The 24,084-nt window shown below is 43.3% G+C and overlaps 2 protein-coding genes across 2 annotated transcripts in view; one reads left to right on the top strand and one right to left on the bottom strand.

The window, feature by feature from the left end:
• Positions 1–24,084, bottom strand: part of trim54 (tripartite motif containing 54) — a 278,550-nt gene that overhangs the window by 105,457 nt on the left and 149,009 nt on the right. The gene's annotated exons all lie outside the window — the stretch shown is intronic.
• Positions 14,022–24,084, top strand: part of ufl1 (UFM1-specific ligase 1) — a 122,688-nt gene continuing 112,625 nt past the window's right edge. Inside the window, exon 1 of the mRNA XM_084030039.1 lies at positions 14,022–14,025. The gene's annotated coding sequence lies outside the window, so the exon portion shown is untranslated. The remainder of the gene's footprint in view (positions 14,026–24,084) is intronic.

Genomic DNA, 24,084 nt, shown 5'->3' with positions numbered 1-24,084 from the left:
CGTACGCCGTGACGCACGGGATCCAGCCCGCATGAGGCCACCCAAAGCTGGAATTCCCTCATGTGGAGGCGACTGAGATGGACTACGAGGATGGCAGACGCCATCAACCCGAGTAATCGAAGACACAATCTGAATTGAACAGATTTGCCCGGATGAAAAAACGCGAGACATGCCCTGAAAGTTTTCACTCGTTCCGCAGAGAGGCGCGCTGTGAAAGTCACCGAGGCCAGGGACAGTCCCAGTAAGGTTATGTCCTGTGCCGGGGACAGCATGCTCTTTTCCGCGTTTATCACGAAACCCAGGTTGGACAGGTGTCGTATGAGAATACGCGTGTGCGCCCTGGCCTCCTGTTTCGACTGTGCCAACAGCAGCCAGTCGTCCAGATATGTGGCCAAGCGGGGCTATCGCCATCTCAGCGGGGCTATCGCCGCTTCCGTGCACCGCACAAACACCCTCGGGCTTAAAGACAGACCGAAAGGGAGCACGCGGTACTCGTAACAGATCCCCTGGAAAGCGAATCTTAGATATTTCTGTGGGGAGGGTAGATCGGGATGTGGAAATACGCGTCTTTCAGATCGACGGAAGTGAACCAATCGTTCTGTCGTACAAGACGCAGCAGGGATGCATGTGTCAGCATCCTGAACCTGTATTTCCTGAGATATTTGTTCAGAGCACGTAAATCCAGGATAGGGCGAATCCCGCTCCCCCCCTGTTTGGGAACGAGAAAGTACCTCGAGTAAAAACCGCTCTGACACTGTGCGGGAGGGACGACACAAATTGCTCCTTTGTTTAACAGTGAGAGGATTTCCTCCTGTAAAACACGAGCTGACTCTCCCTGAGCCTGGGAGTGAATTATACTGGCGAAGCGCGGAGGGACAGTGGCGAACTGCAGCCTGTATCCCCTCGAGATCGTCTGTAACACCCAGGGTGAAGCTGCGAGCGCGGCCCATCTCTCGCGTCTGAGGGAGAGACTGGACACACGCTGATGACCGGTATCTCCTCCCACGTGGCTGGGTCCTGATTTTGCGCAAAATCCTCGCATAACTCAGCCTGATAAGCCGTGAGCAGGGAGAGGATGTTGAGCGCTCTGGCCGAAAGCGCAGCCGCCTTGTAAGACTTCTCAGTCAGCGCTGACTGAAAACGGTCCAACTTGGATGGCAGGCTGGGGCTCCGGGAGGACACCACTGACAGCTGGGGGTGAAGGTGCGCTGAAACGAGTGGCTCCATCGGAGGCATGCGGAGCAGATCCAGGCTCTCCATTGCCTCGCAGTCGAGGAACGAGGCACCAGGAATCGGGCTCCTGCTGCTGTAAGGGCGGTCTCTCCACGAGTGCGCTATCTCGTCCAGCAGCTCTGGGAAGACGGGGAGAAGTTGCTTCGTCGCACTCTTGGCCAAGGGCAATTTCTTCCCCTCGTAGCGGGATCTGGTGGTCTCAGCTACGACAGCGGGCCAGGGAATAGCCAGCCGGGCAGCGGCGCGTTGGCACACGTCAAACATGTCCGAGCTGGGGAGAGGAGAAGCTGGTGTGCTACTCTCACCTCCATCCCAAGAGGCGGCGGAGGTCGCGGGCTGCGCAGCCCGGGCCGGAGTGATGAATATGTCGTCCTCTTCTTCATCCTCTGATATGAGGAGTTCCGACGTAACGTCATCATCGTCCCCATAGTCCAGTTCAAGGACGTCTTCCTCCAGCGGGGGAACCGCGGCTATGTCGAGCTGGGAGCCCCAGCTGGCGCTAGCCTGTGGTGTCGCCACCGCGGCGACCCCCGTCTCCTCTCCCGCCACGACGGCAGCGCCGTCCGAAGGGAGATAGGGGTCATGTCCAGACAAGCTAGCTTGGCGGGCTAGCCGTCTGCGGAGACTCTTAACGGTGAAAACCGCACAGCACCGACACGAGCCGGGGACGTCGATAGCCAGCCGGGCGTGTTCCAGCCCCAGGCAGCTCTAGCAGACCTGGTGTGGATCCTTACTCGATATCTTATTCCCGCAGCGACAGAATCGGGCTCCGGAGTCTCCAAGTCCTCTGGTGTGAGGGGTTTTAGCCTCCATTCCCCGCGAGCTGGTGTGCAGGCAGTGAGTAGAGGCAGTTAGCTGGTGTGCTAACCGTGAAGGTCGAGAAATTAGCTGGTGTGCCAAATCTCGGTGCTCGAACAGTCGTGGTGAGGCGCCGAGAACAGTGCTGGCCAAGCCGTGGAGGGGCAAGGAAAGCACTGAGTTCGATCAAAGGCTAGTAGCGCCCGGCGACAGAAGCTACATAAGATCTGTCTGTGGACAGTTAAGCTAGCTAGCCCTGGACGCGAGATATGCTCCGAGTGAGAAGAGGTGTTTGAATGGCGTGGTCCCGTCTGCCTGCACTATTTATGGTGGGTGGGACTACCTGAGGCGGACGTACACGTTCACCAGCCAATCAGGATTGGCGTAATGAGATTAATGCTTCTGAGGGCTGCAGGGAGGTGTGCATCCCATAGTGAGACATCGAACAAAATATTATGAAAGAGAACACAATCTAACCGATCAAGGCAGACGTAGACCAGCAACTCCGGTGTTCTGCGCGGTAAAATGACGTTTCTGACCAATGCGTCCGGTGACTGTGAAGAGAGTACAGCTTCAGTTCCTGTATGACGTTAAAGTTAGGCCCTGATCACACCGGGACACGTTGCAACAAGTGCAGCTGCTTCTAAAAGTCTGTTGGCAAAGTGCATCGGGCAAACAGCTGATGAGCCTGTGGAGCGGAGGGGGCGTGATCAACCAATCGATCAAATTCAAGCATCCTCATTAAGAATCACATCCCCTGAGCAGTGGGACTCTATGCCTGTTGCTGAAAACCTTTTGTGCATGTCGTAAAAAAACGTGAGAAAAAGTGCGTGGCATAGCTTCTGTGCCCATACTTGTCTGTTTCCCTGAACTGGGGGTGTGCCGACCGCCATGTGCTGTAAGTAGACACTGAATATGACTCATACAACCCCACTTAAAAAAATCTGAACAATCCCTTTAGGTCGAATTTGAGTCTGGATTATTTAATTAAACTACATTTTCCATGCTCAACATAAACACACACTGTGTTTTCTCATGCCTCTATCATCAACATGACTTCATTTGACCCAAAGTCAAGATTACATTGTCATACGGAGTTTGTCTTGATCCAACCGCTCGTGTTTCTTTCTGTTGGACATCGCTTTAACGCCGTCACCGTGTTCCCAGATCTCAAATTACGTTGGTGAGTGCAATCTTATAATATCTGACAGAAATGGTGACCAAAAGTCTAAAAGCAAAGACCCAATTTTAATAACTTGGAATTATCCTTAAAAACAAGAGAAATATATGGGCGTCGCCCATGTGTATTTTTAGGAATATGCATGTGTTCCAGCGTGAGCATGCTTCTAGCTTCCACACTCCCTGTGTGTGTATGTGTGTGTGTGTGTGTGTGTGTTTCTCCCAGGCCACCCTGGGAAGAGAGCTTTCATAAAGCACCATTCATTCCAGTGATATCACAAACTGCTTGACCTCCTTGACCCTGCAATCTCCCACACAGGCGAAACAAAGGACCCAAGACTGAAATGAATAAAATTCAAATCTGGTTTAGTAAAGATTTAAAAAAAAAAAACTTTGGATGTGATTCTATGCATGTCATGATTACACTGTGTTTATTTAGTTTCTACCTGGGTTCAGTCACTGATTGCTCATCAAGTCTCGTCTGTGTTGCGTTTATTTCCGAATTTGCATGAGGCTGAATTTCAGCCCCGGGACAGAACCTCCCTATTATGTGCTTCCACGTACACACTCCCTCGTCACGGAGCGATGTTAAAATGATCGGAGGGAAACAATAGGCATGGAGAAAAGGCCACGTTTTTTCTGTTGTCACCAAAGGGACTAACGGCAGTGTTTGATTTCAGTCGGATAGGCGATCCTCCTGAGGCACACAATTAATATTTAACCTGATAGGCCGGAGAGGCGAGCTTTGAGCAAAGCGAGGACACATAACAATAGAAGCAATTTAAACGTGCAAAACGAAACTATTGAAAAACTGCGGATCATAAGTCATATAGGCGATTTGAAAGGGCCGGTGTGGTAGGCTGTGGACTCAACATTCAATTAAAAATGTGCCATTTTATCCCTGTTCCCATATCTATTGCTCTTTGTGAAGCAGTCATGTTCATATCCATTACTCATATGTGAAGTGAGGCTGCATACCAACCCCAGAATAGGGCATTCTCCGGCTGCCAGATCTAATCAGGGGGAACTTATATTGTTTGCAAATATGTGTAACGCTTGTAATTCCTCTTTAATTGATTATTCATCCCGCGCTGATCTCATGACCCCGTCTTTCCTTTCAACCTCTCCGGACTGAAATCCAACCATCTCCTCCAAATTATTCTTGGAAGCTCCCCTGGAGAGTCTGACATCTTGCCCTTTCCGTGCCCAGTCATATCGGGAAGTAAACATTCCAGCCAATGATGGACACTACATTCCAGCGTACAGGTTTCACCCAGACAGAGCTGCAGAAAAAAATGCACACCATCATGTTTGAGCACAGGCAACAGTTCATGTATCCGATTGAATTATTTCCCTTCCTGAACTGATATCTGGTGTGTTTTTCTAGCCGCAGACCTCTCAAATGCCACGCAGATGGTTTGTGGTTGAAGTTTCACAATATCTGTCCTCCTAGAACAATGGAGGGGGATTTTTAATAACTTTGTTTGTCTTGTGGTTGCAAAAAGCAGTCAGATTGTATGGAAGTCTATGAGAAAATGACCTAATTCTCATTTGAATTAATACCTCATTGTAAAAATCAGTTTATGGTCAAGTATTTCCAAAAAAACAAAATTCTATTCTTCATTGTTTTGCCGACCGATATTTCAAAATCTGAAAAAAAAAACAAAACAAAACAAAACAAAGCTATGTGCATAGTTCTAGAGGTAAATTAGATTTTTTTTCTCAGTCGGGTGATGTGGCCCTTTAAGTACATGCCAAATACCACAAACGCAATATGTAACTGAGTAAAATAAATTATGAGTTTTCATTTTCAAATACAAATACAAAAGTGAAGTTTAGTATGCAGAGAAAGACCCGGTCTTATGACTAGTTCGGGCTGTGTCACGAAAAAGCCGTCACACACAGCAGATGTGTGTTTTGAGAAATGCTGCCTTTTTCCCTTCCCAGAAGAATTTCATCTGCCAAAATGAGTAGATTAGATGCTGTCACTCTCTCTAATATATATATATTTTTTGCAACTAATTAGCAATTGTGTTACTGGGTCAATATTTGCACCGGCTGATATATTCTTTTCTCCTCTCCTTCCCTCTTTGTTGAGCTGTCAGAAGCTGATGTCTTTGTCAGGGACGTTGCTGAATGGCGTCGGGATCCGCCTCCCGCCTCCCGTAGGCTGCATCGGAGCTAAGAGATAGAATTATGGGAAACTTTAAAGTTTTTCCTCAGCTTCAGTCGGGATAATTGATACAGGCCGTTCCAAATAAGCTCTATCATGTCATTTGTGCTGAGTAGTGTTACCTTTTTAGTTCTCCAAACGGTTGCATACACGGGTGTATTTACACGACAAGGAAAGTCCATTTCACCACCTTTCCTATGAATTATTTCTTGCTCCAGGAGAGCTATATATCTATTTATTTCCTCCAATTCTTTTTAAAATTCATAGGCTTTTACTGAAACCCAGGAATTATGGCTTTGTGATGGATTCCTCCTTTATCTGTCGTGACTTTCTAAGTGTCCGGGACCATAAACATTTTTGCAGCCGCTCCGTGCATTTGAACTGTCAGCTACCAACCTTTCTCCTTTCTCATGCCTCCCCGCTATATTTCTATTCCTGTGGCTCTAAAAATATCCAGCGGCCATCAGATCCTCAGCCCCCCCTCCCTCCAAGACCGGCTGGTGTAGCACCGACAGGGCCGTGAAACACGCCATTAGATAGATTTGAGGAAGACGGATGACCTGTGGCGGGCAGCGATGAGTGCGTGTGAGCAGAGCTGGGGGGGGGGATTCGTCCAGAGAGACACCCGACTATCAAGGAGCCATTTGGACGGGGCTGTCACCGAGCAAGAGGGGAGTAACACTCTCCTCGAATGGAACACCAGGGACGATTAATACATGACCAGAGGCCCGGGGGTGGGAGCCGGGGTCACAAGGGGGAGTTAATGCTGCTCATCAGGATCACAGGGAGGCTTTGGGAGGCCGGGGTGAGGCCAATTTAACACATGGGGACACACACTCAACACCGGAATCAACCGCAGATTAGATAGATTAACGATTTGTCCATTTGTTTGTCCCATTATAAGCAGCCAAAGCACTGGCAACACTTCCTGTCTGGTCACTGCTCCGCGAGATTCCATCACTTTAATTCTCTCTGGGTCATATTCTGAGTATATAGACACTGACTTCTTAGCCTACTATCGAAAATGCTAATTTGTTAGCATTTCAAAAAAAGTACATATTGTAAATTAGGACATAAAACTCAAAAATTCACATTGATGCCAACGATTAAAGTCAAAACAAAGGGGAAAAAAGGGGGGAAATGGTTATACTGACGTCAGCTTATGCATTGACTCCTCTCTACATTGTTTTCTATATGCTAATCTCTCTGTTTAAGTGGTGATAGTAAGTTTTTTTCAATCATAATATGATTTGCTCACAAACTTTAGCATGAAGTGCAATATTTTGGTGTAGGGCATGTGTGCAATATGATGTTCTGGTGTGTGTGTGTTACTGGATGTTAAATGTAGTTTGATTGTATGGATATATGTGTGTATATGGAAAGGCTGTCTGCTGCTGTGTTGCCTTGATTTCCCATGACACATTTCTCCTCGGGGAGATAATAAAGGCAAATTTCTTCTTATGAGCCTCATCAATAACCTTAGCAAGCTAGCAGTCTAGCATGCGAGTTCATGGCAAAAAAAAAAAAAATCAAGATTTTCTGCAAATTCAAACAGGAAGGGAACAGGAAATTATTCTCAATTAAGTTAGTGGTCCGCATTTGAAACGGTTTCATTCAAAAATGTCCATTTTAAGATTTCAAAACCTGTGAATCTGCACAAATCCATCATCTAAAGAGCAGTTTATTATTGTAAAACTGAACTGAACTTCAAAAAGTTGAGTTTAAATGTATATAATGGAATTTCTATGACGTGATATTTTGTGGCGGCTTTGGCTCAGGAGGTAGAGCGGGTCGTCGGTATTCAATCAGTGTGTGTGTGTCCGTGTGTGTGTGTATGAATGGGTAAATATTGGCATGTAATTGAGAGCTTTCTGAGTGGTTGGGAGACGAGATGGCGCTACATACAAGCAAGTCAATTTAGCATTTATTTGGATCCACTTCAGAAACCTTTCTATGCTTCTCATGATTTTCCGCCGTACACCAAAGCAGGCGCTCCACTGGCGTCGCTTCCTCCCGTCCTTCCTGCCTACTTCAGCTCCGGCTGGTTGACGTCATGCACATCAGACAGCACAGATCCATTATCCTGCAAAATAGAGAGTGCTTTCCCTGGTGGGCAGTAGGCTTACTCACATACTCCAGCTTTAACAGCATTTTAAAGAAAACAAAAATAATGTGATTTTCTCCTCCTTGAAAATGATCCCGGAAGTTCTGGTTCTTGTTCTGCTCTCCGTGGTTCTCCTTCACTCGCCTGCACTCAGACTGGTTGGGTCTGGAACAGAGACGTTCCCCGTTGGATTGCGGGGGGAATTTTTGGAAGACAACGGCCCACAGATGCTCCCCTAAGAGCTCGATAAGCTCCTCTATCACAAGACAGAAGCACCCACTTCAGTCTGCCTGTACTTGGAGACGGAGATGCAAATGAGCGGGCTGTTCTCTGTAAATAAACAGGAGCTGAATAAACCCTCCCCATTCGGCTATTCATTCAGGAAGCTCACCTCAGCTGCCTAATGAGTTGGCTAATTTGTCTCCGATTCAGTTTTACTAGACGCAGCCGTGTTTGTGTTTATCTCATAGCACTTGTTTGGATAGGAGGGGGGGGTCGACTGTCGAGGAGGCTGATCATCATTCCGCACACCAGCTGGAGACCGTAGGAGCCGGACAAACCAGCCTTCTCCTCAGCCTCCCTCTCAGAGTACGAGCCGCATATCCGCAGGCTCTCCGCCGACGTGGAAGGCAGTCATTACGGGAACAAGTGATTTCTCTTTCAACCCGGTTCATGGGTCAATTGCTCTCTCCCTTTCTATTTCATGGCAGAGTTGGTGGGATTGAGGCTCTCCGCTAACCTGAGCTCCCCATTCCCACGCATTCTTCGGGGGCTATTGAATCCTCCGGAGCCTCACAGTTTGCACTTGTGCTTCCGCGGCATTGTGTTTTTACTTTATTGATCCTAACGAGGCGGCGATTTGTGTCATCCGAGCAGGCCCGGCGCCCTGTTTGTCCAGATTTATGTTCCCTGCCTCCAGTGAAAATCCCTTCCCAGTAAAATCTTTAACACCCCTTGCCGTCCTCTTATTGAATAACTGTCAGCTGTCTTTTGATGGCGGAGTTTAGAGCTCTGGAGCCGCAGAGGTCTCATCACACACAGCCTCAATAAAGGCAAATACATAACTGGCTGTGAAAAAGCATGACCCCGTCTATTTTTTTTTTGTGTGCATATGCAGTCAATACGACAAAGCATGAGGGCTGGGGCCATCCAGCATCCCAAGGTTTCTCATGTCTCTCAGGATATCCAGATATCCACTTTTTCAGATTTTTATATGGAGAAATGTATGTTTCGTCTCTCTTTTCTTCGAAAACGTCAAACAATAATAGGAAATAAAAATGATCTAAGAGATGACCAGAAGTGTAAATATGAAGCTTTTCTGGTGGTCCCTCACTACTGGGAGTATAGGGTATACATTTGTCATGATTTGTGGATTATAATAAAAGGGGAACGTCAAAAAAGTAATGCATGGATACAAAGGTCTTGGTTCTAGGTTAAAGTCGAGTCCCTGAGTGGTCTTTGATTTAAAAGCTTTTGGTTGTGGCTGTTTTTCCATGGAAGGTTTAAAAGAGTCCTCCACCTATTTAGAATTGTGCTCCTATAACATATAACAACTGAAAATGGACTGTTTTAAAAATCAAAAGGATCAAAATCAACCCAGTTACCAGGAAAAATGCATTGTATGTTTCTGCAAACTATGGGATACTTTGAAATTTGACGTTTCTGAACCAGAAATACATTTCATGAATATGTTTTTTATGTTTAGGCAGCAAAACTGGCAAGGTGAGAAAAAGTCATGAAAAAAAATCAACATAACATAATGCAGCGATGTAATAATGCAACAACGTAATAACGCAATGAAACAAGTGCAGTTGAATGACAGGCCTTCACAGATTTTCTTACATAATGTTACGTAACAAGCGTATCAAGTGAATGTTTACTTTTTTAATTTTACATGGGACAGAAACACTGGTCTCCTCGGGGAAAGTCCTGTGTTTGTTTGACCCCTCCCGCCCAGCCTTATTTAGCACAATTATTATTATACCACATGACTTTGAATAATGGTCGCTCAATTTACTATGTCACTTTCCTTGCGCGTCACTCATTTACTACGTCATTTGTTCTGACTTAAGCTTCAACGTTTAATGTATCTTTGCAGAAACGTACAATGCCAGTCCGAGCTCATCGGTCATCAAGTACCAACGCTTCATGTCCCAAAGTCTTGTTGAGTTCTCTGCAGTTACATGTTTTCCCTACTTTATGTTACATTGTTTACGTTACTTAGTTCAATTACTTATCTTGAGCCCAACGAGGATGGTTTTCCTCCACTACTCTATGTGGTTTTGTTGGCTAAACGACGTGTTTGTGTTTGAATTCACATTAACCACAACACACTGAAAGTGACACCGGGGGTCAGAACAGAGCATCCGTATGTGACGACGTAAACGTGCTGACAGTGTCGACGTGGCTTCCTGCTGTCGACGTTGCTACAGCAGAACTAGAGACGCTGCATGATAAAATGCATTCATTGCCCACAATGCAGTTTGGCCACAGAGAGCACTGTTGGTTTTCAAATTAGGCTATTTACATTTTGACAAGACGACAGAAAATGATGTAGCTAAGAAGAGTCCGTTGAGTTGTCACACAGTTGTACAAAATGTATATGTAAATAGTTACAGCACAAATATGCAAATTAGCATATAAGACATAATCATCAGCAGGCTTTATACCTGCTTTTTGGAGAAACAGTGGTCGACGCTGCATCATTCCCGTTTGTGTCTACTTTTTTTTCTCGGACAATTAAAGCCATTTATATCTCAAGCATGAGCTGTGAAGCTGTGGTTAGTCTGGTGAATGTAGTCTGTCTGCTGTCAGCTTGTTAAAAGGAAGGAAGTCTTTGTGTGAACGTCCCTGTACGTACGTGGCGTCCTGTGAACAACGAGAGCTCCGTGTTTGTTGTTGTTGTTTGCTCGTGGATTCAATGCTCTTTGTGCTGTAAAGTGTTTCCATACCTACATGAAAGCACCATCCAACAACGCGGTGTAAGTACGTGGCGTGCCTCTTTGCTCGCACACCCAAAACCAACATTTCTACCGCCAGTGCGTTTCAAACCACAGATGTCTCTTCCTGATTTTAGTTGGAGGACTTTACGGCGTTTCTCTCGACTTTGATGGCAAACAACGGAAATAATAAACATCTTTCATTAGCAAACACAGGATCAAATATTTACTGATTATTTAGACAGACTTTATGGATTATATTCAAGCTGTTGAGTGAGCACTTAACAAAGGCATCGGTTCTAGTTTAGGATTTTGGTTCTTGCTGTTCCTGCAGGAGCTGCAGTTTTAGTGAAACAACTAAATCTGACTAATCACAGATTCCATGTAAAATCTTTCTGGGTGTTTCATTTGGAAGTAACAACTAGGCCTAAAGTAGAAAGTATTTTATATTTATATATATATATATATACATACACACACAGACACACACAGACACACAGTATATCCTGAAATAAGCTCTATATATCAATATACAGTAGGACCATCAAGAGGTTTTTCTTGCTTCCACCATTCCTGGCTATAACAAATCCCTTCTTAATATGCTTTAGACAAAATCCACAGTCTTCATTCTGTACGAAAACATATTCCGCAGTTTATTTGAAGCTAATTTGAGGTTTCAGCAGTCTTCGTTCGACAGACCAAGTGACTATTCTTCAAAGTTACAGTGAGTCCCAGACAGTGTGTCTGTTCTTAGCTATAGGAAGGATACCAACACAAAGAAGCTTTCAAACGTAAAATAACTTCATTTGTCTGACATATTGCTGAAGAAATTAAATTCAGCAAGTTTGGAATATTTATTTTTCAAGAACAAGAAATGTTGATTTGTGCCTCGTCACTTACACTGGAAGCACATCAGAGATCTCTTCTCCCCGTTTTCCACCAAATGAGTACACATATGCAGGTTTTTAAACACAAGGAAAGCTGCTGACAATAGATGGACTCCTTCAGTATGTCTTTCTGCTTTTTTCTTTTTTTCCCTGGTAGGTAGCAGACACAGGAACCACGGTTAGTTAACAATACTCATTTCTTTTTATATACGTTTCTTCTTCAGTCTCTTTCAAACTCTCAAACCAGAGTTGGTGGTAGTTGGGACGATGGAATGACCCATAAAGACGGTTTTGATGAGGTTTATTTTCTCTCCGTCCAAAGTAAAATAACCGTTTCTGTTAATGGAGTCCGGTAGCTTTGATGAGCACATTTTCTTTTCACATCTAACTTGCGTTTATTTCAAAAGTTTTATTTTTTGTTTCTGTGGATTTTGAATGAAGCATATTTTTTCATGGAGTCTGGTGGCTTTGAGAAGCATAATAATTGTAAGTTTTGTACTTAATTGTACAGTCAATTATAATAACTGTCCAAATTCCTGTTTATTTTATTTATTATATATTCACAGCATCCCTCAGGAAAGAAAAAATGATGTCCGGGTGTCATGTTTCCATCACTGCTGAACGGAGCTGTAGCCAAAGTAAAATAAAAGTTCTTTTTTTTTATTGGCCTTTGAGTGAAAACCCTTAAGTCCAAACGTATATTGGAATCAGGCTATAAAATATGTACTTTTTAAGTGTAGAATATAAACTCCCCCAACGTTACTGAAAGCCAGAAATTCCCTTAAAAAAACAAGCAACCAAGGACACGACCTCAGTGTTGGCGACAGCCTGTGTCATCACTAGAGGGATCACGAGTTAAGCTGTATTTCCTGGCCTGCCACTCTGTACCTCGGAGCGAATCAGAGTGGGGGAAAAGTAAGGCATTATAAAAATAAATGAGAAATACAAAATAACTCTAAACAACTAATAACACTAAGACTTCAGATCAATTGTCGCTTCAGTGCTCTTTGTGAGATTAGTGCGCTGACTTCCTGTCGGTTAATGCCATCCTTTCATCCACGCTATGACTACATGACGTGAGTCCACCCCATGGTTATTTATCTTTATTATTTTTTTACAAGGTTAAAAAAAACAACCGGAGCGGGTCAGACTTCATCTACAGTACGCTGACGTGGGCGAAGGCATTGTGCTCCATATTGTTTAAGTTTTGTCGGCCATTATTCACTCAGCGCAACAAGGTAAGGCGATCCCAGAGAAGCTAAGAGCATATTTTAAAAAAAAAGTCAGACCTCTGAGTCATAGTGTGAGCATCTAATCTCTTCTTCTCCTGCTGTATCTGGGGTGAGGGGGGCCAGCGCCTGTTATTACCTCATCATGTCCCCCCCACCCCCACCTAGCACTGGCCCTCACTTCTGAAGGCTTTTATGTAAACACAGCTGCGCTGTTGACTTTAAAGCCTGATGCTCCTTTGAAACCCCCTCCCCTTCTGAGATATTGGAGGGTATACCCCCCTCGTCCTGCTTGGTAAGAATACGCATGTATACTCCGACAAACAAAAGCAGGCCATTAAAGTTGCATCAGCCCCCGAAAGGTAACAGGATCTCCTTGAAGCTCAGGTGCAACAAGTCACACTGTGATTTAGCATCAACAAACAAGGGAGGGACGAGACAGCCGGCCAATTTCTACGCTGTGTACATTACTGATGGCAAACTGCTACCTGTGCACACACGAGTCTGTCGACTTCTGGTGACACTTTCACTCGGAGAAGACCAAAGTTGGATGGAAGCTAATGAAAGACTAATTTTATTAACAGACGCTTGTTTTCGCCCCCCCCCCCCCTGTTCACCCTGGATGGTCTTCTTGCTGCTGCGAAACATAGATGTAAAAATAGCGCGTCATTGTTAAGCACATCAGAGGGATTGAGGCGATCAGGTCTGGATCACAGGTCCAGGTTGTGGTCGGGGCTTTGTGCAGGCCACTCGAGTGCTTCCACACAATACAATTTCTACGCAACCACTTCAACTCAATTTTGTTGCCGAAACACAATTGGTTCCGTTTCACGACGTTAACACTTGAAACGTTGAAAACGGCGACCTTCTCTGTCATTTAGGTATGATGATGTGTTGGTTGAGGGAGCGGGACGGGAAACCCACAAAGACAAATGTATTCATCTATTTCTTTCAATGTATGGCCCCCTCCCCACACCAACAGCATGTGGAAAGGTTGAATCGCTTAAGGAACTGAGTGGTTAATGGTTCTAATGGTAATGTGTTGTAAGAAAATTTCAGCATGTCCAAAAATAGCCCAAATATTTTTTTTAAATGTGCATGTACAAATGTTAAGTTTTTTTCATTCTAAGTGTTTGAAAACAATCCAAAAAAAGATAAATGAAACCAACACAATGCGTGGTGAGAGAGGAAAGAAGTGAGATGGATGAGGGAGTTATTATTATATTTTTCTAATATTCCATCTGACCCTGTAACCTTATGATTCAAGCAGCGCGCCAACTGTGTGAAATTCCTCGGCGGTGACATCACTGAGAGCGTAACGACGCAACGCTCAGTGAGAAAGTGATGCTCGGTGGCAGAAGTGTGCAAGCCATCCGCAGAAATCAGCTCTGATTGTAAGTCTTATTAATTAATAACATCCCAGGAAGCCAGAGGCATTAAGCAGATTACGGGGGCAGCGGACTCCAGAGGCATGCGTGTAACCCAACACAACCGACCGGATCCGAGCACTCAGCGTCTGGCTGCAGGAACGGGGGATATGTGCTTAGTCGAGTTCAAAAAACAAACCCTAATTTGATGGTATTCCGTATTCTCATATTTGGTTTGGCCAGAGCCCAGGTGATTGATGTGGCAGCAAACCTGACTGAGGGAGGCTGCGTGTTGTGTTGATGGTCTACTTCACTCCATAATCAGGTGGAGGGGTGTGCGTGTGATTGATTGTCCTATGTTGCATTTCGGTGCGGCGTGCACGTGTGCGTTTTGCTACTGTGTCGGATTACCTGGCTGGTTGGGAAAAGCCTCGCCGTTTCTATCTTCCCTTCTTTGCACTGAAAAGACGGACTGCTCCATCTACGATATTCAAATCAGTTCTCGGAAAGAAAAAAAGCTGCTGTGGGAAAAAGGAAATCTATTTGATTTGGAATTGGGTCTGCAGCTCTGTATGCACACGCCGCAGACAATGCTTCCTTGAGCGGACTGATATTTTATTCAGAGGCGCCTGCACATTGCTGAGACATTTGGGAGGAGTGATACATGCCTTTTACGCTGCAGTCGGTATGCATCTTGTAAATCTCCTCTCCTGAGTGAAGGCAGCGTTCCCATCTCTATCAGGAAGTGCCATCGTCTTTGTTGTTATTTGTATTATTCTTCAGCTCAAGCGTAACTATTTCCACAGCTGGAATGCAAATAATGGAAATGAGGGGTTTAGTTGCTGATGATTGCAGCCGCTTTGATTATATTTGACATTTTCACTGCGTTCCCTGTTCATCTTTAAAAAACGATGTAGTTCAGGAGAAAAATGGATGCCAGCTGTTACACTCTTACATACTAAAAGAGCTGATGAAGTGGCATCGGTGAGTAGGTGAGGCAGAAAGGTGGCCTGCTGAGATAGAGAACGTCGTGTCATATACGTAGAACGTCAAACCGTGCGCTGTCTGTGTTCTCTCGCGATCCATCAACGCTGACAGACGCCAGTGGAAATTCAATCTCAATCCACAGAGTCGGGAAAAAAAGCCTGGTTGTCAAGCTACTAACTTAGATTAGATTTGGTAGTTTTGGTCAGGGACTTGAGGATTTCAGTCTTGACCCAGATTTTTTTTTCATGCCGAAATGCTGAACAAAAATGATCTTTCATAATTATTCATGTAGGCCTAGTTTATCTATAAGCCTAGCTGAACTTTCAGGGTCAACATAGTGTAATTAGACGATACTTATCACAGTAGCCATGTTTCCATCCGCACTGTTCATGGAAACACCTTTGCTGAATAACATTACAACATTAACATGGCTCAATACTAGCTGGCATGAAAGAATAATGAGAAAAATGCCCAATTGGAACACATTCCTGATGATCTCTCCATTTTTCTGATAGGTGGTTAAATGATCAAGGTGTTCATTTAACAATCCCTTCACCACCGACTACTACCCTCGGCCTTCTTTGCTGCGTGCATGCAAGTGATTTCCCACCTGACCCACCGCCATCCGTGGAACACAGGAAGCATCATTTCCACGTGTTGTTGTGTTGAAATTTGTATCACCTGCATTCTCAGTTTCCCAATATCATCCACATACTATGTAATTACTATAAAGTAAACTTTAACCGTAGTTGGTTTACTTCACAACACACTAAACTGGGTGTGTGTCACGGACACCAACCAGTTCCAATTACAAACTGAGAATACTATTTTCATTTTCAGTTTGTTGTTTATATTTCTGAAGTCGTCACGGTCGCATCACCTCCTCTAACATTTGATTACCTTTTCCCAGCGTTGAGACGCTCCTCCATTTACATGAATGTGATCAAGTCACTTTAGTATTTACTTCACACGGCAAGAAAAGAAATCTGTCGAAAAACAGATCATGTCCTGGTTTTTCTAAGTTAAGTTTACGGACATTTCCTTCAACCCAATAGAAGAATTCTATACCATTCACTTCTGTTAAACATATAATGGAAAACTAGTAAATAGACTGTACCATTCACAGACAATGCCATGAAAAAAAAACTGCCTTAGAGACCACAATCTCCAAAATAATTGGCCAACCGTACAGATATCAAAACCGTAATCATTTAAGATAAGCATTCCTTTTTTATTTTTACCACAGAAGTGTGAGGACGTTTTCAGTGGTTCATGGCTGCTGCCTCTGGCAACTTTTTGCACTAACTGAGGTCCTTTCAAATGTGAAAAAATTGATACAAAAAATATTAGAATGGTGCAATGGCCCGTAAATTTTACAGACTATATCTTAAAGTGCATTTTTAAGTGAAAATAAAGTTGGTATGTGGGACAAGGCTTAACATTCTGATATATATATATATGTATATATAAACATATATATATATATAAATACACAAACATGGTGTGTTTTGTGTTTCATGAAGACAGAAAGACAAAAAGACCAAAAAAAAACAAGAGGTCACACGTTTTGCCGACCCCGTAGGTGTATCTTTCTCTTCAGAGGCCATAAAGAATCCACAGGTATCCGCTTCCATAGCGGGCTGATTCCATATCGGGTGTGATATCAGAGTCTGCGGCGTTTATACTCCGATGGAATATTTAACGAGCTTGATGTATGCTGGGCACCCGTGTCCGTGCGCGTTTCCCCCTGGCATGAATGAATGTTGGGACAGGGATCTCATGTGAGGGGAAACAGAGATCATCAGACGGGTCTCCCGGGTCCAGCAGCGACAGCCTGCAGGAAGGAGGCCTGGCGAGGCGGCCGTAATGACCAAACACAGCGCTGATTGGACATCTTGCATGCATTAAGGCGGGTTAGATGATGCACTGTGTCCTTCAGCCCGGGAGATCCGATAACAAAGCCGAGCTGTATGGAGTAAGGCGATCCCGGCGGCAGGGCCACGGCTGCAGGCCGCTGCCTCTGCTCCCAAAGAAACACCTCTCTGTTCCACCTCCCTGAAAGTGGAGACCTTGAGATGCACACAATAAGAGTCACATGTGGACGCAGACATGTGGAGAGCAGACCGGGGGGCCGAGGAAGAGCTGCTTTAGGCCAAACAACAGGCAGAAAAGATGAAACAAGTACATTTAACATAATATATTGTGAATTTTCCCTCTTGGGATCAATAAAGACATCATCTCATATCTGTTTTGAGTCCATCTCACCTTATCTCATCTTAACTTACCTTATCTCATCGTAGCTTGCCTTATCTTAATTCATCTAATCATATCTTATTGTCTTAATTCATATCACATTATCTTATCTCATATTTGAATGAATATTATCTTATCTGAGCTCATATCATTTCATCTTAACTTTTTCCTGACCTTAATTCATCTAATTATATCTTATTGTCTGTTATCCTATCTTAATTCATGTCATATTATCTTATCTCATTGTATTTTAATTAATCTCATCTTATCTTCCATCATCTCATCTTATTTTAAATTACTTTCACTTATCTTATCTTCCATATCTATTTATCTCTTAATGATTTATCTTATCTTATATTAAATTAAATTCATAACATTTTAATATGAATTCATCTTATGATAATTTGTCTCGCCTTTACATCATTTTAATTGCTGACCACAGCTTTTGTTGCTGTAAAAACAATTTAAAAAAAATGTATATGTAATGCTAACCTGAGCAAACCTGGGCTAATGGAGACTAAACGGCAATGATAAAGTTGAAAGGTCCAGAACAGCTGATTAGAAAATGATTCTACTTCTTCTTCATTATCTGATGGATATGCACACATTTCTTTTATTGGGGACTTTGTGAAGTTTATCAGAAATATTTGTATAAATGTTATTAACAAATTGTCATTTGGTACTAATCTTGAGTTTGACTTGAGGTATTCGTGGTGATTTTGTGAGCAAATAGAAAGACCTGCTGCATTTAACATTTAAGAATGATTCATTGCTCTTCTGTTATTGTAAGGGTTGTTCATGTTCGGTCTGCAGTCCCAGCCCACGCCTGAGTGCAGCAGTCACTGTGCATTCAGACGTTGTTTGAGAGCTCCGGAGTCGAGCAGCTCGAGCTCAGCTCAATTGGGAGATATGAGTTCAAGTGTGTACATTTACATCTCGAGAGTACATCTGTTGCATATACTGTTTTGCAACAGAGCCCAGAAAATGAGAAATGTTGGTGTGTGTGCCAAACTTCAGAAACAGGCTCTCTGTTCTAGCGAGGCTATTGAAACTGAGCCTAGATCAGATACTTCTTTGCATTCTGTGAAGCTGATGGAGGTTATATTTCACAAGAACTGAATTAAAAGAACTGGAAAAACACATTTAGAATTGTCGTAGCTAATTAAGTTAATGTGAGAATTTTTTTTTTCCCTTTGTTTTGTTAATACATGTTGATGAAGGAAAATGTCTACTTTTTAATTATTTTCAATTGGAATCAGTGTGCCAAATACCCGATGGCAGTCTGGGGATGCCATGCACACACATTACAAATAGGTACACTCATAATAATAGAAATAATAATAGTAGTAATAATAATAAAAATCATAATAATTTGAATCATAGCGCCTTTTAAAAATAAGAATTAGCTTTGTCAGATAAAGCAAAGCAAAACCAGGATACAAGGCAATATAACAGAAAGCCACAAAGTGAAGCCAAACAAAAGTTAGTTCAAATTGAATTTATTATAAATATACATTTCTCAGAATAAAACAATAAAGACCATATCAGTTAAATAAATACGTAGAAACACACACACACACACACACACACACACACACACACACACACACACACACAAAATAGAGACTTCAGTGATTCCATGCAAGTAATCACACAATTTATAATGTAGGATGTGAAAAAATATGCGGTGTTACTGGAAACATCTTAAAACAAGTTAAATAGTGTGAGGAACATTGCTGAAATTATGAATTAATTGTCATTAATTAGAGACCAATGTTTTAGCTACTTCATGTGTCGGGAGTGTAGAGTTTTATTTTGTGAAAATGGACTGCTTTTTGTTGGACTTTCACACCCACACAGCAGCACAGAAACAGAACTGTTGACTTGAAATTCCTTCCTCCTTCCTGCAAGAAATACTGTACATCTGCTGCCTGTTCTCTGCCGAAAAACAGAAGCTTACATTTCCCAAGACCCCCTGACACCCCTTGTATTCTGCACACTGCCACGTGATAAAAATGCAGAAAGCGAAAATCCACATTTTTATTGTAATAAATATTGTCCTGAATGTTACGGGGGTAGATTGAGTACCATGTGGGGAATACGTTCTCGAAATTCCATTAGTTACATATTTTTAATTCCTGATATTAGACACATGGTCCTAATCCTACTCAGTGACATGCAAATATGTCAAGACACGCTGCAGGTTATGTCGATGCTTAAATCCTATCTGCCCTGTTGAGTTTGCGAATCGTGTACGACGGCCCCCGAAAAGAATCAGTGCTGACGACATTCAGACATGTGTTTTTGTTTTCACGACACTGCAGCCTGCACAGATGGATGGCGGTATCATTTCTGACAGAGGGAAAAAAAAAACTCCATCTTTTTATGGCTGTAATCAGCTGGCAGCACTTTGGTTTACGTGGACATTTTTACACTCAACAAGATCATATCTCCCAGTTACAACAACAGCATGAATTACGAGGGCGTACTTTATACGGAGCCCGTCTTGTGATGACATGCGTGGGAAAGACAAATGGCGGCCGTACAGTTCCCATTCAGCCCCGGGAAGAAAAGAGAAACGTTGCGTCTGGCTACTGATTATGTGGCGCAGGAGAAACAGATTTGGTTGGAGTGGAAACAAAAGGTTGTCTTTCGGTGAGATTTGTCTCTTGGCTCCGAGCTGACTTCTTTGCAAAGGTCTATTGTTCCTGCTGCAAAGACACAAGAGGCTCAGTGAGGCCGACAGGCTACCCACAACCCCCCTCCCTCTGCATGTTAAGTAAGTGGTCTCCTGCAGGACCACCAGTTGATTCAATTCAAAGCATAATATGTGTTTCTTTTATTCACTTCCAGGAGGAAATACAGTGGTGATGTTAGTCAAAGTCAAAGTCTGCAACCTAATGTTCCCCTTCAAAGGGAAGTTTTATCTCCACTACATTTATGTAGATTAAAGGGCCGACCCAGTAATTTAGTGTCACACTTCCACACAGTTAGAGACCAAAAAAAGAATGACCAAGTCAAGCTCCAAAAACAACGTGATGGCTCCGTTAGGGCAAAGGTTCCCAACCTTCTGTAACTTAAGGCCCACTTCTGATTTAAAAACTAAAAATCCATGACTGACTCACCCGAATAAATATGGAAAAAACATGAGAAAAAAGGAGACTGTGCTGTAAATATGTGTTATGCCGATGTCAGCTGTAATGACCAAAATAAATATTGTTGCTGTCAGGCGGAAACCAGCAGAGCTGAAGGTAAACACTGACGAGGTGATTATGTCTGACAGTGTTGCCCACAGTTTCATAATGAATCCAATATATTTTTTTCACTAAAACAGCAGTCTGTGTAGTGGGTCAGGGACAGTCGCTCAGTGTGGGAGGATCCCCTCATGAGACCTCTCCCGGATGCTGGCTGGCCCTCGCTGGGTACAAGTCCTCCATGGAACGCTGCGACCGCTGGCTCTAGGTCGACTTGGAATGTTCCTCCCGAGTGTGGGAAAATAACAACTATGCAGGGACTTCTCTGCTGGCCCTGTCAAAATCAAAAAAAGTATTTTTTTTTCATAATTAAATGAATGTGTCTAAACGTGTCTGAATTCGATTACTTTTTCAGTACGTTACGATTATATTTGCAGAACGAATATGGTTATTTTTTGTGAAGCAGAGCTGGATTTTCCATATGTCTTTAAACGCATCACAGCTCCGTGGACCTGCTCTAGTAGTATTGCTAGCGTTGCGTTGAAGCTGCCTTTTCCTATTTGTTTATAACTTTGACTGACGTGTGTCATCAGCCAATCAAATTTTGATGCATAGTGACAGAACGCCCCAGGGGCCCAGCGATGTGTCTGGCGCTAGCCCCCGCTGATGTCACCAACGAAGTTTGAACCTTTGGCGGGTTTTTCAGAGCGTTGTGAGTGAACTATGGCCGCTGCCTGTACAGCATGACAAACTTTCAGGGAAAGAGTCCAAGTGACCAACTGACATTTCTGAGGAGCACGGGGCTTGCAGTCAGCATGTCACAACTTTATGCCCTCACATGCTTGATCGTGACAATACCAATGTCCACCGCATCAGTTGAGCGATCTTTCTCAGCTCTCAAGCGCATCAAACAGTATACTCACGAAATACAACTGGACAAACACGACTCTCTGCACTGGCATCTATTGCCATAGAGAAGGCGCTGCTCATTCAACTTAAGCAGGACGTGCAACTGCATGATGAGGTCATTGAACGATTCGTCAGAAAGGATCGGAGGATGGATTTCATTTACAAGTAATGGGTGAGTGTTACTTCTTACTGTTTAGGAGATATACAGTTATTGTTGTGTTTTATTTTATACGGCATATTTGTTTTTGTTTGGTTGTATCTGATTGGTATTGCTGGAGTGTGGCAGTAGATGGCGAAGCTGTGTTTCAGTGTTGATGCCGCACGTTGCAAAAGTTGGATGCGCATGCCGCTTAATAACCAATAACCCGCCCTCAACTGGGCTACACCTAGGCGTAATATTCTGGCTGGAACAGCTGTAAAATATTTGGCATATAGGCCCTACTTGCATGTTTCATTTAGTTATTGAAGTGAAGTTGGTGCACTAATATTTTCGCTATACTTTATTGAATCCGTTTAAGTTGCGCAAACACCCGGGGGCGTGTTTTTTGTCATGTGGCGGTGTGTGAAATCCAGTTGCTGAGTGACATAACGGAATATCTGGTAGTGATGCTGCAGTAGCCTAAAGCTGTTATCATGACAGTGGTGTGCACTGTGGTTGTGTGGTTGTTGAAGATCAATTGTCTCATTGGTGTTTGTGCGTGTTTTTTTTTTTTTACTGAAGGCCCTGACTGAAACCCCACGGTACGCTACTGCAACTATGTAATATTATAACTATGCCCAAGCATTTGGCAATGAAATCAGATGGCGCAAATGTATTTATTCATAACGTTGTTATGGCCTCTTAGCTCTGGTTTGGTCTCCACCGGCTCCTGAGAATCAGATTCTTTTACCTTACGATTTTATCACAGGATTTTATCACAGATCGGGATAAAAAGACTCACAATAATAATAATGAAGAGCTGTCTAGCTCTCTATCATAGTAGACAAGTGAAAAATGTAGACTGATTTTGAAAACGTTTAATTATTCTTTATTTCTGCAGAGAGACCTTATGATTTATCAATCTTATTTAAGATTATTTGATTGTTTTTCCCTAATAAGGATGTTCAATTAAAAAAGAGATGCATCTCATCTGTGACAGAATTAAAAAGAAAGTTCTTTCTTAACTCAATGCAAAGTGATTCCAATGTGTTTGAGTGCCATTTCAAGAGTTTTAAATGGTAATTGTTACGGCCACCAAATCAAAACTCCACAAAGGCCAATAACATAAGGACACAACCAGGTTCAAATGCCAAAAATGATTTATTGTCCTGACATGAAATGATTATATCCCATATACCAATGCCTAGTAGTGGGTTTACCAGAGCCTTTTCACTGAAAACAACTGCCTGCTAGAATCGGAGAGATGTATGTTTTCTCAGGAAAAATCTGTGACTTGTATTAGCTTTACTAAGGATTTGTGTTGGTTGGATGCCGCACAAATGTATTAGATTTGGTTGGATGTTAGTATGAAACGGTTCCCTCTAGGCTATACCTTTACACATGGCAAGATTCCTACATTCCTTCCAGCCATCTTCTCATCAGGCCACCTGTACGTAGCAAGGCATAGGATGGAGCCTTCAGTTAGTTGATTTATTGAAAGTTAATCAATAAGATATGAGGTGAAATAGCTTTAATCAGGCTTATGTGTCTGACTGTGCCGTGTGTATTAACCTATGGGATGTTTTCTAATTGTGATTTTTCCCTTGTTCTTACTCATTTTGTTGCGGGCAAGCATAGCTGAAGAGGAAGGGGAGGGCCCAGAAGTATCTTCCTCTTCTTCTATGTGACCAGACACTGTTGGCTAGTTAGGGGAAGCATGGAATTTGTCCAGTGGAGAAGGGTGTATTAAAAGTCACGTGTGACATGTTTGCTATGTTCAGTGGGATTTCCCATTGCAGGTTTAGCTAACCCCAATAGTGATTCAGTCCATATCGGGTGGGGCCAGGAGGGGTAAATAAACTAACGTATGGGAGATGTGTTGCTAGCAGTGTTTTTCTTTGTGACTTTTGGTTTATAAACCTTTACCTCGTTTTCTGCACAGACTTCTGCCTCCTGAGCCATTTTTTCAATTCAACATTCTTTCTACTCGCCTCCAATGCCTGACACTTAAACCCCTAATTTCTGTAGAATTACTAGCATGAATGCTACAGTAAGGCCATGGGATAAGGAGCAAAACCGTTTTGTGTGAATCGGGAATCGAGGTGCAGTTCCAGAAATCCTCAATGTCTTTACAGGACAAAAAGGGTTCAACAATAGTTGTTCTCATCCCCAGTAATCCACACAATTCATCTTTCTGGGGATGCTTCCTGGTCTATAGAGGATTTCCTGTTTGTCGCTCCCGTCACCTAGCAACCTGACAAGAAAGAGCATTACATTAGTAACTAACGTTATGTGATTAAAATGGAGCTAGAGATCTATTTTATATTATGATGGAGGATGTGATTCACCGCCGGCGCCATCGGAGCGTGATCGATTTCAGATGAGAGTGTATTCTCCCACTGCAGATCTACTCGCAGTTGCGTTGCCGAAAATCCAATCGTCACCGGTGCGTAATTAATCTTGGGCTAGATCGGGCCATGGAGGATCCATCAGTTGGATCCAAAATCTGGCAAAAGAACGTTGCATTTCTCAACAACATTTGAAGGAGTTTTGGAAAAATTGGGCGGCCTTGTCGCATCTTCAAATGCTGCCTCCGAAGGATGCAGCCGCTGAACTGGAACACAGCAAATGTGTTATTTTCTCACAAACTACGGCACTTTGAGTGGTGTTTCTGCAGCGGAATTTGGGAACTG

The sequence above is a fragment of the Eutrigla gurnardus genome, assembly GCF_963514095.1.
Source record: "Eutrigla gurnardus genome assembly, chromosome: 16".
In the NCBI taxonomy this organism is placed as follows: Eukaryota; Metazoa; Chordata; class Actinopteri; order Perciformes; family Triglidae; genus Eutrigla; species Eutrigla gurnardus.
The sequence above is the reverse complement of the archived record's forward strand: the minus strand, read 5'-3'. Positions and strand labels throughout refer to the sequence as shown.